At 50.7% G+C, this 12664-nt stretch overlaps 1 pseudogene; it reads right to left on the reverse strand.

Moving 5' to 3' along the window:
* Positions 1–261: 261 nt before the first annotated feature.
* LOC134368474 (paraneoplastic antigen-like protein 5) lies at positions 262–1608 on the reverse strand (annotated as a pseudogene).
* Between the last annotated feature and the right edge of the window lie 11056 nt (positions 1609–12664).

Consider the following 12664-nt stretch of genomic DNA (forward strand, 5'->3'; position numbering starts at 1 on the left):
AGGCTCCCCATATGCGGGGTGTAGCAGCTCCCCACTTGCATCTCTGGCACCTCGTCAGGGCCATCAGTGAGTCACATGGGGTTTGGTCTTGGTTGGTGGAGTCCCTTCCAGCTGGTGGAGGAGGACAGGGCACAGCCTGGGCCTGGCTGCTCTGCCCCTCTGCCCCACTCAAGTCAACTGTTGTTTTCCTGGGCTGCCCCTTCCCCTTGATAAAATGTCTCTGCTGCCTGCTAGGAGAAGCGGTGCCTGGATCTTCTGAGACTATGCATCGTAGGGCTCGGGGTGGCTCATGGCCCCAGTCCCCATCTCGTTTCCCGATGCTGCTGTCTCCTGCTACAACCTGTGTCCTCCCCAGTGATGGAGGTTTGTCTTCAGCCACGACACATGCTGCCTGGCCACGGCCTTCTTCCCCAGTGCTGAGGCAGCACAGCAGTCGGCTGCGCTTCAGTGATGGGAGAGCCCCTTCCTGTAGGGTCTGGCTGCTGCTCTTGCCAAAAGACCCTGCCTGCATGGGGACCTGAGCTGCGGGGACTGCCTGCCCAAGGCCCCCCTACTGCCTGCCTAACCGAGGCCTTCCAGTCTCTTCCTACAGGACTCTGCTTCTCCTTCATCACAGCCATGGTGGCCTCCCTCTCCTCTTCATCTCGAATGACTTTCATTAACTCCATAAATGTGGGGTGACAGTCTCGCTGATCAAGGAGCTTGAGCTTGTGCCGGAGGGTGGTGGACATGCAGGCCCGAGCTAGAAAATGTTTCAGGCGAATCATGTGGGCTCTAAGGGGCTGTGCTCCACAGCTTTCTGCAGCAGGGGCTCTAAGCGTAGCAAGTAAGCAGAGACTCTCTCCGGTCTTCTGAAAGGTCTGAAGAAACCTAAACTGAGAGCTTCTAAAGTCCTCTTTATCCCCAAACATCTGCTTCAGGGCGTCCAGGCACTGCTCCACAGTGATAGAGTCATTGTGGGCCCAGAGCACCTGCATGATGGACAGGGCAGAGCCGCGTAAACTCTCCAGCAGACGCCACCTCTTCTCCACCTCAGACACTTGCCACATCTGCATCATGTCAGTGACCTGCTCCAGCCACACTTCAAAGGTCTCTTCGCCTGGGCCTGGGAAAGCACTTCCCGAAAACACTTTCAGGTTTTGGTACCACGTGCTATCTTCCAGAGGCTGCAAAACTGCTGGTCGGACTTGGCTCGAGCCCTTTAGCTCCATGTCCTCAGTGGATAAGGTGCTATAGGCCAGGGTTTTGGCCACGGCTACCACTCTCCGGCCCTCATCTTTCAGGAAGTACTTAGGTCAATTGATAAATTGTTCATCTGGGTTCCGGGGTTTTACCAGCACTTCCCAGGTGCCCTCATTTCCTGGTATCTGACTAGGGATTGTAGCAAAATTGACAGTCAGCCAACTCGATGAGGACAGCCTTGGCATTGTCTTCCCTTAGGAACATTCTGCCCAGCACCCTGTACGCACACAGGGGCTTGAAGCCTGCCTTCATGGTCTCTTTAATTTCAGCCTCACTACACTCCACGGGGATGCCCACGATCAGCAGGGCCTTCCTGGGGTCCAGGCCCATGCCCTTGCACCAATCCTCTAACAGTGTCTCCGCCATGGCTCTCACTGCCTACGGACTGATCTAATACTAGGGCACTAATCAGCTCAGAGCTTTACCAGGACTCAAATAATTCTGAGCCAATGCCAAGGAGGAAGGCAGAAGTGTCCCAGGTTTCCACAGCCTGTAATGAAAAGGGGTGAGAGCATCGTTAACACCCACTCCCCACCTCCACCTAGAGCACCTCCTCTTCCCCCACCTCCCCATGCAGGGATTTAGTTCCTGATTCCCAGGGCTCCTGCAGTTATTTTGTGGAGAGCAGAGTGTGGAGGGTCTCCCCAAGAAAATCTCCTCCACCTCAGCCCTCCTAGCTGAACTCCATTTTTTGTGGGTTCCTCCTTGAAATCTCTGGGCTGTGCATGCCTGTGGTGAAAAGGCCAGTGTCAGGAGGCAGGGCCTGATGCCTGGGGACAATCACAAAGCCCTCGAGGAAGGAGAGGGCAGGAAAATGCCCCCCACCCCCTGGGGCTCTGCTGCCCCACAATAGCTGGCCCCCTCCTTGCCGGGGCAAAGGCTGGCAGAAGGAGCTGCAGAGCTCTCCTCTTTCTCAGAAAATGCCTGACAGATGAGAGACATGGCTGGAGCTCTGTACAGTGCAATGAGAGGGGCGGGTATGGAGCGCGTGTGACGAGCTGCAGTGTTGCCATAGATGCCGAGAACAGTGTGGACCATGGGTTTCCATTGCAGGAGGATGTCTGCAGTAGTGTTAAGGCCCTCAAGGAGCAACAGGGGATGTCACCGGCCTCCAACCAATGCAGCATCTTAGCCACAAGGGGGTGAGTGAGGGAAGTGGCGGTGCGGGGTGAGGTGGGCAACAAGGGGTGAGTGCTGAAAAACAAGAGCTTGTGCTTTCAAATTGTGTGGAAGCTGGGATCAGGGGCTGAAAAGGGACCCAGATAGGGTCTCCTCTGCTACACTGCAGGAAACAGACAGCTCTTGCTGTAGGTGTGGCCCTGCCCTGCAGTCTGTGAGCCCTGGCAGGCAGCCCCTCCGCTCCTGCTCTTTGCCAGGGTTACACAGGCCCCTCCCAACACAGCCCACCTCCCAGCTGCTCATCCTGCTGAGTAGGTCCCACCAGCAGTTCAGATGCTGCTGCGATTCCGATTCCACTAGCACTCAGCACTCCCTCTGACCTCTAGCTCTGTCCAGTCAGGCAGATCCAGAGGTGATGGGTCCCGCTCCACTGGATCTATCCAAAGCAAGACAGATGTATGTTGGTTCTGGTCCACGTCTCCCGCTCAGGTTGTGTCAATCCTGAGTCTCCAGAGGTGTACACAAGGACCGTGGTACAAGGATACAAGAAACTACCCAACTGGGGCTGCTGCTTAGGCAGAAAAGATCCAGGGGTAATGTTGCTGTTCCAACCCCAGTACAAACCCCACAAATTCTTAAAACCCACCCCTCCCCCCCAAATCGAACTCTTCCCAAGCTCCATCCCTGCTCAAAGCCCTGCACCCACCCAAGCCTAACCTTTATCCCCAAGCTCCCCACTCTCATTTCCCTGTGCTCCCCACTCCCACCCTGTTACCTACAGCCCCCTGTGCCCCTCACTGGTTCACATACAGCCCCCACCTTATTCCCCCGCCCCATGCTTGGACAGGGATACATTAGTCAGTGGAAGTAGGAGGGGGTGGGGGAGGGGAAGGGCTACAGCCACTTTCCCTCAAGAGCAAGGGTCAGAGACACTTGTCCTGACCCCTGGGAAGGGTCAAGGTTGGATTAGGTGACCCTGAATTTCCCAGGCTGGTTGTGATGACTGGAAATGGCAGGGAGGCCGCACGCTGCTGGTGGGATTCAACTTCCAGGGAAAACTTACGGCTACTGGCCCCTAGGAAGGTAGCAAGGGTCATTGGGGGATCCCCTGTTATCTGGGTTGCCTTTGTGCCCGGGGCCCAGCTCCATACCTGCTGGAGATGGCTCCAGGCCGGATCGCCTTTGCAGGGCAGCCACCACGCCTATGTCGCTGCTGCCGCCACAGTGCAAACTGGAACACGAAGCTGTGGTAGGAAGAAGAAGTCGGGTGACAATCCCGCCGAGGGAGCTGCACACCTGCTGCTCGCGCCTGCACCATGGCTGCAGTGCACCCCTCCCCCACGCTCTTCCCCAAAGGGGGGCCTCCCCGCCCCCTGATCCTGCCCCACGTGTGCATGGGATACAGAGAATTCTAACGGGGCTGGGAGTTGCTTACATTGCAACAGTAGGTCTGAGTCCAGCCGCTTATTGTCTGATGGAAACCACCAGGCCCGCCACGTGTCACACCAGAGGCAGCAGCCATTGCTGCTCCAGTAACACGTGTCTGTCCCTCATTGGACGGAACATGTGGTGGGACAGTCACCAGACCCTCTTCTTATTTACTTATATATTCCAAGGTGCCAGCACAGGGCCAGGTGCAAAGTACAGGCTCAGTGGGTGCTTACTGATTGACACTCAGGGTTCCTATTTATTTTTTATTGGGCTGCGTTTGAGGAGAAAAGAGCAAAAACACAGTTTGTTCCTGCATTTCACATGGGCATGAAATTCTTCAGTGGCCCCGCGGCCTGGGGCTCGAGTGTGTGGGCGCAGGGAGAGCCCGGCGGAGCTCTGAAGAGACGTCCCAGAGGAGTTGGAGTCACCTGGGGTCTGAGATCCCTGCTGGGTGGGCCAGGACAGGGGTAGGGTGGCAGTGGGTCAGCGTACATGCAGTCGGGTGGGAGGGGACCTTCTGCGTCTGCCCCTCCTGCCCTGCTGGTCGCATCTCAGGGAGGGACACCCGGTCCCTGGAGAACTTTAGAAGGCGTCTGGGCCAGTGAGTGGCCAGCGGCCTCTCCTGGCCATACAGGAGTAGCGTAAAGGTTTCTGTTCCTATGGAGATGGCCCGGGGGGGGGGGGGGGGGGGGGCGGGCGGATCCTGTTCCCCAAGGCCGGCCCTGCTCCAGGCCCGCACGGGGGCCCTTGGGCAGCGGGAGCAGCACTGAGTTTCTTTGTGTCCCAGCGACAGGAGCCCTGCAGAGGGACTGAAGCTCAGGGGTGGGTCGGCGGGCGGGACGGGGGCTGGCGTCCTCTCCTCTCCGGCTGCCAGCACAGACTCTAGGGCAGGACAGCACCACGCCTGTGCAGCCCGGGACGTGCCCTCTGACTGTCGTGTGGCTTGCCTGTCTCTGCAGCGTGGCTCTGCACTCCCGACGTCCAGGAGCGATCTGCAGCGCGGGAAGACAGCGAACCCTGGCGCCCGCTGGAGGGAAGCGCAGGGGAAGGAAGGCCAGGTCCCCGTTGGAGGCTCAGGCGATGGCAGCGCTTGACAATAAGCACCAAGGGAAAGACGACCGCGGGGTCCCCGAAGAAGGGTCCCGCCCCATGGCGCCGTCTCTCTGATCTCTTTGCAGGTGCAGCACGTGGGCGCCACCGCTCCCCAGGCTCACTGCTTCGGATTCTACCTGTTCCAAACGCTAAACAGCCTATGTTTGTAAAGCCTGTTCTTGGCCTGCAGGGTTACCCTGTCATGTTCCCACCCTGTAGCAGTTGGAGAGTTCCAGACGCTCAGACGTAGGCATTCCTTCTTCTGAAATGTGTCATGAGTAGGACCTGGTTCACTGTGACTCGAAGCCAGAAACGCTTGCAGAAACATCTCTAGACAACCTTTCTGGGTGATGGCCTAACTTCCTCTCACCTGCACATGATGATTCCCTGTACTGTATAGGTCTGTTCCAAAAGCCTTTGTAGTCCAAAGGCCTTAGAAATTCCATGGTGAGGGTATTTCTCCATGAGAAATGACCAAAATCGCATACATCTGGTAAAACTGTTTTTCATCTTTATTTTAATGCAGGACATGATGCAGGAAGTGATGAGCGTGGGCACAAAAGGCCTTTTGCAGAAAATGAGCAAGATGAGGGGTAATGTGTTTAAAGTAATTTTGCTTGCTGATAAAATCCTGGACTAGAGTCAACCTTGGCTCATGTAGCAGTTATTGTATGTAAAACATTCAGCATGTTTCTTCCAAAGCAAGCTTGGTATGTTAGGCACACTTAATTTAAAAGCTGATGTAATTTCTTGACAGGAATGAAGGACAGAATAGGTGGGAAAGGTTAGAACATCTCTTTTAGAAGATATTTGTAGTTAAGGAAGATTATTTTTAACCCTTTAACTTATAATAGGAAAAGTTATTCAGTGGACTGTATTACTGTCATGTAATTCCTTATTGTTACGTACAAGATCTTACATGACTATCTGGCATGACTTGGCTTTACAGATTTCTTTATTCACCCTTTTTAACTGTTGAGTATCTTTCCCACACAGAACCCCTGCTGAGTAATCAGATCTAAATTCGGCATCAAGGTCCCTACGTGTGTGTCCCGTGTAGGAGACTCTCTCCTGTACGAACTCCGCTCTGGGAAACAAGGACTGACTTCAGTCCGAAACTTCCCTCAAAAGGACTGTGCTCATAGGACACACCCTCCCCAGAGTTTCTCTGGTGCTATTCTGCTACTTGTCCCAGATGTCTCTCTAAGTGGCCTTCACATCCCCAAGTGTCACGCAACAAAGGGTCCCAGAATGAGCCTTCTTCAGAAATGTCCTGCTGGGAATGTGATTCCATAGGGACAGGTCTGGTTCCCCAATCTGAAAGAAAATACAAAAGTGGAAGGTGGGCTAGGGCCATGTGATGGAAACTAGTGAAAAATTAGTCTGTTTTTGTGTTGCTATAAGAGATTGCCTAAGAGTGGGTAATTTATAAAGAACAGAGCTTAATTTGGCTTACGATTCTAGGACAGCTGCATCTGGCGCAGGCCTCAGACTGCTTCTACTCCTGGTGGAAAAGTGCAGAGAAGCCAGCAGTTGCAAGGAGATCACAGAGTGAGATGAAGCAAGAGAGAGGGGAGGAGAGGTGCCAGGGTCCTTTAAACAACCAACTCTCAAAGGAACTAATAGAGCGAGATCTCACTCACTACCCACCCCACACACCCCCATTTGGAGGGCAACAATCTATTCATGAGGGATCCGACCCCATGAACCAAACACCTCCCAACACTGCCACATGGAGGATGACACTTCAACATGATATCTTTGAGGGGACAACATATCCATACTATACCAAGTGACTTTAAGGCACTCATGGTGTCAACAATTCTAAGAGTCAGCTCCACACTTTCCAAAGACAATTACAATAGGAAGTCCAGGACAGGCAGGCTGCTGAGACAGTGACATAAGTGGTGCGTGAGAAATGGACACAAGGGGAGCCTGGCGAGGGCAGAGGCCAGCTGGAAAAGAAAGCTGTGGGGAAGCCTGCAGAGAAGAGCAGAAGATAACGCAGCAACAGACGATGATCCCAGGACTTGACCTGGGACTGGAGACATGACTGTGCAGGGCAGAGCCCCTCTGCTTTGTCCTCTCCAGTTGTTTGGACGATCCAATGGCCTCTGGGCTGGGTTCCTTTTCTCCAGTCTCTCCCTACCCCAATCAATCTTGCATATTGTCAGGGTAGAAAAATCAAAACTCAGGGGTAGTGGTCGAATCCTCATCTCTTATTCCAGTTGCTAAATTTGTCCTAAAGAAGCATATGCAGAAAGCAGAAAGATGCTGTGACTTTGCTGATAAAGATTTTATATCATGGTTTCTGATGCTAGAATAGTGATCTCTTGGCAAAGGGCAAAGAGCTTATCTCAGAATTAACTTTTAACATGTTTTCCAGAAGATTTATGAAACTGATGAAGGGACTGAAGAGGAAAAAAAACACTGGCAAACCAAATGCTATGGTGGACAAGATATGTGACACAAAGAAATACTGTCAGTTTTTTTCCAAATGACAAGATGGGAGAAGTAGTTCAAGACTCATATAAGTAAGCCTTCAGCTGCCTGTACTCGTATACCATTAGATAAAGTAAGGGGGACAAACACAACTAAACGAAATTGTTTACATGAAAAAGGTTTAACACCAGCTGAGATTTGCGTGGAAGGATTCAGAAATAGATTATGGCAACAGAAGGGAAACCCAGGGAATGTGAAAGTAATGGAAACATCAGTAGTCTACTTTGAATTAGTCATAGCAGGAAAGGAAGACGAAGTTTGTGACTATACAGTCAAGCCATCCTAATATCCTCTACGCCCATCATGAGCTCCATAGACCTTTTCTGATCCCACCTCCAACTCCCTCCAGTTGATAGTGATCTTTGCGTCTTCTGAACTGTCAAACCCCTTTGTAATTATCTTATGAGATCCATCAGTGCCTACCTTACATTATATTCTCCTGGAGGGCAGGAGCTATGTTGGATTGACACCGATTACCACACGATAATAAATCTTCGAATGAACAAAAATGTTCTCATAAAATAGTCGTGACACCATAGGTAACAAGTCTTAAAGGGAATCTGCCACAAGAGGAATGGGAGTCTACAATGTAGGATTCTGACTCTGTAACTGTGAATACTCCAGTGACAAAGAGACATGTGCACCTAGGGACTCAGTTTGGCTGCACTGGGGACATCTTATAAGGCATGCTCTGACAGAGACACATGCAAAGGAAGGAAAGAACGGCACACTACTAACGCTCAGTGTGGCGCGTGGCTCACTTTCCCTTCTTTGGCCGTCAGGATGTCGTTCATTCCTGGTTTTCTTTCCACCTCCCTGACAGCTCCTTTTCAGTCTCCCTTACTGTTTCTTTCCACATATGTCCAAGGATGAGTCCCTCAACCTACCTACACTTCCTCTCACTCTCTAGGTGCCTCTGCCCTGTCTCATGGATTTCCATGCACAAAAACACACACACTGACTTCTCCCAACGTTATCTCTTCATCCTGCCCAAGCAACAGACTCAGGTATCCAACTGTATACGCGTGGCAATTCCACTTGTACATCTAACAGACATCCTAAACTTAACATGATCAAATCCTAACTCCTTTCTTGTCTCCAAACCTATTTCTCCAACATCTTTCTTATCTCACTCATGTCACCTCCACCTTTCCAGTAGCTCGGACCAAAAACCTTGAAGTTATCCTCAATTCTTTATCTCACACCCCACCGTCTGCTCTGCCAGCAAATCTGTCAATTCTATCTTCAGATTATCTCCAAATCCTTCTTTTGCTCTAATGTATCAGATGCCCTCCTTTCTAGGGGCCTTATCTGGAACCGTCTGTGATATAATTTTCTGGTTTGTTTGGTTTTTTTTCAAAATGCTGTCTTGACCTAGTTTTGAGGCCCTGGCTAGAGACTAGGAAGCTCCCCTTACTAAGCAGCTGGCTAAGTTCACACTCCAACCTCTTCCTTTATCAAGCTGTCACACTTCAGGCCACTGTGCACCTGTTCTAATCATCCTGGGGCTAGACAGCTAGGGACAGTCCTTATTCCTTGGAACTGGGACATTATTCAAGGCAGCCAATCCACAAGGAGCTCACAAAACTTAGCCTCCGCCACCCTGCTAGCCATACATAAGCTGCCCCTACAGCTCTAGCTCATTGTCACCCTGTCCTCAGGTGTGGTTCTGCCTGGCAGCCTGCTCTTATGTGGAACTGTGAGTAACAAAGAGCCGTTCCTTTCATTTATTGCAGTGTCCTGCCATCAGAAGAATCTTTAAATCTTATAAAACTCTCTCTTCCCTCAGAAAGGTTCATTGCTATCTATCTTCACCCGGTGAGGCTATTGCTCAAAGGTGCTTTCTTACTTAGGCTTTCCCTCACTGCCTATGGAAAACTGACTGCAGCCCCCAGGTCTGGCACTCCATATCCCCGCCCTGCTTTATTCTTCCTCACCAATTGCCAGCCTCACACATGTGTATCGTGTTTTTTGTCTGCTCCTGTTGGGACATCGTCTCCATAAGGGCAGACATTTTTACCCCACTGTAGGTGCTCAACAAATACATGCTGAATGGATGAGTGAATGATGGAATGTGTAAATGAATGGAAGGAAACTAGAGGAACAGCAGGGACACTTTCGTCTCAAATGAGCCATGAGTAGCAAAACAAATAAAACACAAAAATAAAACACCCATAAAATTTCCTAACGAAACAGACCCCCAAGGATTTTTAAACTATTGGTGAAACAAGTTGTCTGAACTCCTCTGGCAAATGGTCCCTGTAGTACACACAGTTGTGCTCACCACATATCCTGTGTGCTCCTCTGCATTTCCTAGTCCCTCCATCCCGCCTGCCCCCTGTCTCTGTCGCATGCAGTTAGGAGTAGCTGTGTGACTAGTTCTGGCCTGTGGGCTTTAACTGGAATGATATGTGCTACTTCAGGTCCCAGGCATATAATAGCTGGTGTGCTTTGTTCCTTGAGCCAGAGGTGGTCCTGTTTTCCAGAGGATGCAGCTACAAGAGGTGGAGCCTCCACTAGCCTGAGTCCCTGAATGAGTCTGTGGAGATGAGACCACTTTTGACCTGTGATGAACATGCAGCATGAACAAAAAGGGAAGCTTTTGTGATCATAAGCCACTGATACTGGAGGTATCCATTCGGCAGCACAGACTGTCCTACCGTGACCAATACGCATAGTCTGTAATGGGCAGATTCTCACCCCATGGGGCCAGTGGTTTCTATACTCATTATACGAGTACGGTCACCATTGGTAGAGCTATATCCTAGGAGGTGGTTAATACAAGTTTGAAAAAATATAGCACTACTTATGACACTTATCAATGGGTGCAGCAAGTTATACTGGAGAAAAAGACCCTCAGAAAGTACTCTCATGTACAGAACTTATACACCTTGAGCAACAGGTCTTCAAGAGCTGCACTGTGATTGTGCACCTTCCACTGACATCAGCATCTCCTCTGCAACCCCTGTGTGGCAGAGGCAAGCTTACTGGCTGCCTTGCTCTTCATGGCCAGCTGTCTCTCAAGGACTCTTAGCACATCCTGAAAAACTACCAACTCCTTGCTAGTACCCCATCAGACTCTCCCACCCACTACCCATCTCAGAAGCAATAATCTTCCAACCCCTGCCCCTGTCACTGTGTCCTATTCACAGAAGGTTGTAGCCCCTGCAATCCTGGCATCCTCCCCACTGCTATGCGTGTTGTTACTTTTGGCAATTTCACTGTCCACGTGGAACCTCATCTCCCACCTGGCCTCTCAATGCCCTGACCACCTCAGTCCAGTTATGTTCCCCTAAAGTGCACCTCAGCCATTCACTCCTAAGGACCCACCCAAATCATCACTAATAACCACTGCACCCCAATCCTCCCTTTCAAGCACCCTATTCTCTGACCACCACCTTCTGCTCTTGAACCTTCAATTCAACAAACATTTAGCCCCACAGGGTCCATGAATCCATTGACCCCCTGCCACACACATGCATGCACCTGCTCCCCCATACACATGCCATGCCCTTCTTTCCCTGTTTATCTAGTTAGAGGCACCATCCAGCCCTATAAACACTCCTTTACCGACCCCTTTAGTTCCTTTGCCTCTCTCTCCCTCCAGTGCCCTTGGTGTGTCTACAGCCCCCTGCCTCTCTGAACCCCGCAGTACCAGCCTGCTTCCCAGCTGTGCTAGAAGAGCTGAATGTTGTCAGGGGCATCTCACCCTAGCACTGGCTGGCTGAAATTTGGTGGCCAATTCCCTGGTATTATACTCCTCGTCCCTCTCTCCAAAGGTAATCTTTCACCGCTTCTTCTCTCCTCAAACTTCCAATGTCCCTGCTGATGACCTTGACCCATAGTTCACTGAGAAAACAGGTGCAACTGCCTGAGAATCACGTCATCTTCCCACCATCAAACCTACTCACTGTCTGTGTCTGTGTCCCTATTCTCTGCTCTGGCCCGGTGGCAATGGATGAACTGCCTCTGCCCCTACAAGGCCAATTCGTGTGCTTGTCTCATCTTCCATCCTTTATCTCACTTTCTTAGAAGGCCATTTTTTCCTCACATCCACTTCTAGTGACAACCTTGGTGCCTGTGTCCCTTTACTTTGTGTATATAAATCAAAACTTCATGTTGTGCACTTTAACTTTATACAATAAATCAATAAATAAACTTATAAACTCAGTGCTAACGTCATCTACACAGCCTTTCCCTGCTCTCCCTACTCCATCCACCCCACATTGACCATTTGAACGCCTGTGAGTGTGGAGGGGATGAAGATGCATTAGGAAGAGAAAAGGCACAAGGGATACTTGAGACACATGATGACATCCTTAGGCTCACAGAGTCCTGGCCTTCAGAGGAGGAAGGAAGCAGAAATTTCTCTTCATTGTAAAGATGGGGAAACTGACACCCGAAAAGGAAATGGAAATGCCCTACATCCCACAGTCATGGCGCTGCATACCCAGGACTGAAACACGTTCACTTCCCTATTTCTCAACGATGCCAGGCTGCCTTCAATTATCACAGTGACCTCTTTTGTGGTTTCTGTTTTTGTCCCCAAAGTAATAACATAAAATGTTATATGCAAAAAGTTCAAGCTGTCCGGATTAATATGGAGTAAAATATAAAAGCGTGCCCTCTTGCAGGCCCACACAGGGCATTTCTCTTCCCAGTGCTACACGCTGTCAGTGATGTCAGTGTCATGTCACATTGCACTGAACCAAATCTCAAGAGTTTGCTGCACTTTCAGAGTCTCTCATTTGCCCTGGGGTGAACTTGCCTTGGGCTAGTCAGCAGCAAACATCAGGGAGCATAAGATCCACATGGGGAATGCACGAAAAACCACCAAATTACGTGCATTAAGAGTCAGGATTTTATGTGATGTGAGTTCTATCCTGGACAAAGTTCACAACAGGCTTTGGGGGACGTCACCGAGGACCAAGCTATTGAATCAGAGGTGGCAGAGTCCACATTTTACTCCATATACATCTCGGCAGCTTGGACCTTTTTACATGTAATTTCTCATGATATTTACTTGTGGGATAAAAACATGTATCCTGGCCCAGGAGCATTTCTCCCGGCTCCCAGCAACGGAGCACAAGGCACAGGCACAGAGGCATTAGTGACTCCGTGGCTCCTTGGCTTCCCCACAGCACCAACTCCACACACAGAAATTTGTCATGAACAGCCTGGGCCGCCCCTCCTGAAGGCTCTGGAGATCAGTGAATAAACGTGCTCAGCTGTATTAGGCTGGCTTCCCCACAGAAAGGGAAACAGAAGCAACGGTGTA

This window comes from Cynocephalus volans, chromosome X (assembly GCF_027409185.1).
Source record: "Cynocephalus volans isolate mCynVol1 chromosome X, mCynVol1.pri, whole genome shotgun sequence".
NCBI lineage: Eukaryota > Metazoa > Chordata > Mammalia > Dermoptera > Cynocephalidae > Cynocephalus > Cynocephalus volans.